The sequence below is a fragment of the Callospermophilus lateralis genome, chromosome 1 (genome assembly GCF_048772815.1).
Source record: "Callospermophilus lateralis isolate mCalLat2 chromosome 1, mCalLat2.hap1, whole genome shotgun sequence".
Lineage (NCBI taxonomy): Eukaryota > Metazoa > Chordata > Mammalia > Rodentia > Sciuridae > Callospermophilus > Callospermophilus lateralis.
The window spans coordinates 6,996,195-7,002,194 of NC_135305.1; positions in this window are offsets into that span (position 1 = coordinate 6,996,195).

Consider the following 6,000-nt stretch of genomic DNA (forward strand, 5'->3'; position numbering starts at 1 on the left):
TAAAAAGGGTGTGGGTGTACTGTGTTGCCCTGTGTTTCTAGATCCTATCAGGAGGCCCATTCTTATGTATGTTCTTCTCCAGAATGGGATGAAGGGTGGTGCATGACTGAAAAACGGAGCTTGAGAGGGTTATCTGGGGATATCTCACAGGTAAGTCTGGGCAATTGTGGGGTCCTGCAAGGTTGAGAGCTGTGGTGGGATTGTCCTCTGGAGGGCTTGCTGCTGGTTTTAACCTAGAAATATGAATCCAGGGGGTTAGTTTCTTTCCTTCCTGTTGGAGTTTTGCAGCATGGGGTGTACACAGGACTACCTGTAATGGCCCTTCCCATTTTGGGGTTGGGGGGGATCTTTCCCTGGGGAAGAAAAGTAGACCCATTCTCCTGGTTTGAGCGGAAAGGAGGCAGCTGAGTTCTCTGGATCCGGAATCAACAAATCTTGTTGCTCCCATAGCTCAGAGCGAATAAGGAAGAGGAGGGGAAGAGCATAATGGTTGGGGAGGGGCCAAGGCTCTGGTGAGATTCCCGGGGGGAGAAGGGGGCGACCATACATTAACTCAAAGGGGGAGGCAAGGGATGGCTTTTTTGTAAAGCCCTCATGCCTAGTAGGGCAAGAGGGAGGAGTTTAACTCAATCTAAATGAGTCTCTAAAGATAGTTTTGTTATGATGTCTTTCATTGTGCGGTTGGCTCGCTCAACCTTACCTGAGGCTTGGGGGTGATAGGGACAATGAAAGTGCCATGGGATGGACAATGTCTTTGCCACATTCTGGGTTACTTGAGAGACAAACTCAGGCCCGTTGTCAGATTGGATTGAAGCGGGCATCCCAAACGGAGGGATTACTTCAGTTAGGAGGATGTTAGCAACTGTGGTTGCCCGCTTATTTGAAGTAGGGAAGGCCTCTACCCAACCCGAGAATGTATCTATTAAAACTAGTATATTTGAAGATTTTTACTCTGGGCATTTGGTAAAGTCGATTTGCCAATCTGCCCCGGGAATATGGCCCCTAGCCTGATGAGAAGGGAAGGTTCCAGGTTTTAAAGATGTATTGGAATTCACTCTTTTGCATATCTGGCATGAGGCTGTGATTTGCTATATCACTTCTTTATCCTGGGAGTCAGAGTAAAGAAAGAGTAGACAAAGGCTTTGAGAGTCTGTGGACTGGTGTGGAAAATGGAGAGGAGGTAAGTAAAGAGGGCATGTTTAGGTAATGATGGTAGAGCACGTGGCAATGAGAGATCCAGTGGGTTCTGAAAGGGAGGCTGACCTGGCTGCCTGATCTGCTTTTGAATTCCCCTGTGTGACGGGGGAGGAGTCATTCTGGTGTGATCTTCAATGGACAACTCCAAGGTTTTTAGGAAGCGGGGAGGGAGGCTTGTAGTAGCTGGGTGATGTATGTGGAGTTGGTTATAGAGGTGCCCTTTGAGTTCATGAACATAGAGAGTAAAAGGCCTATTAACATCTGGCAGGTGTAGAGCCGGTGCTTGTAAGAAGGCCTTCTGGAGGGTTCTGAAATGTGGTGCAGCTGAAAGTAACAAGGGCTCATGCTTGTTCCCCTTTGCTAGATCCTATAATGGTCTGGCAAGTAATGAGCAATTTGGTCCCCATGCCCTAAAATAGCCTGCCAGACCCAGGAACGAGAGAATCTCCTCCTTAGTTTTTGGTACTGGAAGGCTTTCAATAAGGCCTTTTCTGTTGGTTGTGAGAGCTTTCTTCCCTGGGAAAATGTGGAACCCTAAGTAAACAATTTCAGAGAGAGAGAGCTGCACCTTTTGCGGAGAAACCCTATATCCTGGGTGAGCAAGAAAATTCAGAAGGGTGGCTGTGTCAGACTTTGAGGTTTCTAATGAGGGACTACAGAGGAGGAGGTCATCAACATATTGTAGGAGGGATGAGGTGGGGCATAGAGGGATAAAATCCTCAAGATCTCCATCGAAAACTTGTCCAAAAATATGTGGGCTGTCTCGAAACCCCTGGGGCAGGACAGTCCAGGTTAACTGTCAGGCATGTCTATTTTCTGGATCAGTCCAGGTGAAGGCAAATATGTCTTGGGAAGAGACAGATAGTGGAATCGAAAAGAAGGCTTTAAGATCAATAACTGGAAAACAGGTGAAGTTTGCAGGAATGGAGGAAAGGATAGTATAAGGGTTTGGAACCAGGGGATGTGTGGGCCTGGTTGAAGAATTTATTAACCTTAAGTCCTGCACCAAATGGTATGTTCCATTAGGCTTTTTTACTGCTAAAATTAGGGTATTGAATGGAGAGTGTGTGGGACGGAGGAACCCCTTTCTTAGTAAGCTCTGAATGATTGGCTTTAGACCCTTATGACTGGCAGTTGGCAGCGGATATTGAGCCTGGTTTGGGAGTGGTTAGGGTCTTTAAGATGCACTTCCACGGGAGAGCAATTTGTAGAGGACAGGGTTTCAGTGACCCATACATTTGGATCTACCATTTTACAGAGGAGGGGAAAGTGTGTGTTCTGGTGGCCGCTGGGGTCTCCACACCAGACCTGCCACCGTCTGGCTGCAGCAAAATAACCAGGGGGGGGGGGGGTGACGAGCAACTTGTGTAGATTGATACAGCAGGAGTGGGAGTCATTTATTGTAGGACAACAGAGGTATTTATACATTCCACATAGCTTATCTTAATTACATAAACTAGATACAGCAGTCAACCAATAAGGAATCTCCACACTTAATGGCTTGCTGGCGTTACTTCACAAACCACTCCCTCTGGCAAAATGCCAGGCACCATCCAGACTTGTTTACAGACTCTAACATTTGCCAGGCGCCATCCTGACTTGTTTACAGACTCTAACACAGACCCAACGGGGTAAAGTCTCTTCTTCGTTGGGGAGTAAAGCCATGATGAAGATATAAGTAGGGGAGCACAATAAGAGTAAGGTTATGGAGGCCTTCAAGATGGATAATGTATCCCTTCCAAGCAATTACACTATCCCGTCCACGGGAGATAAGAGTGAAGGAGACGGAGGAGTTAGAAAGAGAGAATTAACCCTACGGCCCAGGCGGTGGATTCCCAGGGGTGTCCTAGCAGAGCGCCCAGGGTCCACCGCAAACCTGATGGGTCTGGGTGGGGTGCATCTCTCCCCTAAAATACCTGGAGGGATTGCTGGACACTCAATGGCCAATTCCCTCATTCTGGTGAGTTAGGTTCAGGTGCTCATGGGATGGGGGAACTCACCAATCTGCAGGCCGGTGGTGGATGTCAGGCAGGTGATCAGAGGAGTGGACTATGACAGGAATGGTTGGGCTCGGAGTTTGGGAACGGGGTTCCGCCTTGAGCGACGGGGATCCCTGTCCGGGGTTTCGGCACCAATGTAAAGGATGATGGAAAAGCTCCGTAAACTCAACAAGCCAAAACAACCGTTTACCTGTCCAAGATTTTATTAGCAGGGCCGTACTGGCCAGACGCAGAAGAGAAGGGGAGAGAGAGAGAGAGAGAATGGGGGGGGGAGAAAAGAAGGGGAAAATAAGAGGGAGAGGGAGAGTAAGAGTAAGAGAGTAAGAGAAAGTAAGAGAGGAGAGAGTAAGAGCTCTGTTTCTCCTTTTCCCTGAAAGATTAGCACTATATCCTCAACCTTTCTACTGACCCAAGACCACAGCCTGGGTTCAATCTCCAGTATGATACGCACACACAAAAATCTCTTGCTATGGTATACTTGACTACCTTTCCATTTATTAAAACTATAGATAGGGCTGGGCACAGTGGCACATTCCTGTAATCCCAGCAACTAGTGTGGGGGGTGGCTGAGACAGGAGGCTCATGAGTTCAAAGTCAGCCTCAGCTATTTAGCAAGGCCTAAGCAACTCAGTGAGACCCTGTCTCTAAATAAAATACAAAATAGGACTGTGGATGTGGCTCAGAGGTCAAGTGCCCCTAAGTTCAATCCCCAGGATCCCCCCCAAAAAAAACCCAAAACCAAACAAAAAAAAATCACTATAGATAGGGGTTTTTTTTTCTGTACACCAGAATATTGCAATTGTTATTCATGGTGAAATTTGAAACACATCTTCCAGCCTGTATGTCTTTCTCTATTCCATCATAAATACTAGCTACTTATCTGTATTTTTAATATGTTTTCATTTTTAAATTTAAAATGTTTTCACACTTATTTTTAAACTAATATTAATTGCATTATATTATAAATAAAATTATAATTAGTATTTAAATTTAATTTTCAATTTCCATGTAGCTAGGTATAATGTAACTTGTGCTATCTAGATGAAATATTTAGATATTTACAAACATTCAAATATTCAAAGACATTATTTAGTGCTTTAAAGATCATTCAGAATGAAGCAATCCATTGACACTGAGTTGTTCAGTGAATTGCTTACATTGTTTGCAGGTGAGACCAGACTCCATCCATGGGGTAACATACCTGCAGCGCTGAATAGCTCTCTCTTTAGTGACACAACAGTAGAGTGAGATATGTTTCCACCAACCCAGTGAAGTTGCGTTTTAAATTTTAAATTAATTATAACTACATAATTTCTGCATAGTACTGCAGCTTCTCAGGTGCACCAGCTCTGTAGGTGCTCAGTAACCAGGTGGATCATGGCCACTGTGTTGAATGCTGTAGTGTCCAGAAAATAAACATTTAGAACTTAAACATACACACTTCTAAATAATCCAGGAGTGAAAAAAAAGATATCATAGGGAGTATAGAACATACTTTAAATGGAATGATAATGAAAACAGAATATACAAAAATTTGTGAGTTATGCGTGGAGGGGAAATTTTACAGCTTTATATCTTTGTGTTATAAAAGAAGAATTTTTAGTAGTGTTGAAGATGTTGTTGGTAACATATTGTGGACTCTGGATACTGCTTTCTTCTGAGATTGTCCTAGCAGGCACCTAAACTCCTGGATCCCCTTGACACGGAGGACCTGGTTTCCTTGTCCTTAGCAAGGGCCTGCTTTCATTGTGCTCTTCCTCTGGTGCGGACCTCTTCCTTGCGAGGTAGGACCCCTTAGGTGTCCAGTGGAGACCTCCACGTTTCCTGAGACCTCTCACTTGGGGAACTGGAACTTCAAATTCCTGTTGCAGGGGGCTGCTGCTGACACCTGGGATCAGCTCTTTCTCTCTCCACCTGATTTTCCTCTGGATCCTCTGAGGTTGCCCTGTGCTTGTCCGGGCCCAGCCAAGGATTTGAACCTACTTCAAATACAGAATCTTCAGTCACCTTTCCCCATCTCCACCTTTGGACATTTTGGGGAAGGGGGCTTCTGCACCATTTCCTGCCTCCTCTGGGCACCCCCAAACTCCATCTTCTTGCTCTCCAGGGCCCTGAACTTTGGCCTGAGTGCTGCCTGTGCTCAGCAGGACTGGGCAGTGCCCTCAGGAAAAGCTGCCTCAGTGCTGACCTGTGAGGTCCCCTCACCTGAGGCGCCCAGTCCCTAAGTGTGTCTGCATGCCTTTGGTCACTCCCCAGAGACTCCAGAGTTATTTTTTGAGTTGTTCTTTTGCGTTTTCTATATGTTTACAGACATTATCACAGGAGGCCTGGAGACTTCCCTTGTGGCTGAGCTGACTCGACCCGCAAGCAGAATCCCTGCTTTTCCTCTTTCACTCTCCTTAGAGAAATAACATCTTTTAAAGGTTGCTATGACCACACCCTTGGCCTAGTCAACCCTTTCTCATCACACCTCCCCTTTCTTCTGAGACAGACTGTGGATTTTCTAGAACATACATAGACCTTCCCCAGGCTTCTTTGAGGCCGGAGAAGTGATAGCAATGAGTAACATTTATCTTTCTTTCTGAAATGTGGGCAGTGTCTTCCTTACTATTTAGTAAACAAAGAGAAAAAAATATATATTTGAGGTAACTAAAAAATTTATCATGAATGTCATAGTTTGAGTGACTTGCGATTTAGTTACCGTGTGAGGCAGCTTCTGTTACTATAACAAAATAACTAGGAATCCACTTATAAAGAGGGACAGCTTATCCTGGCTCCCAGGTTAGGAGTTTTCAGTTCATCA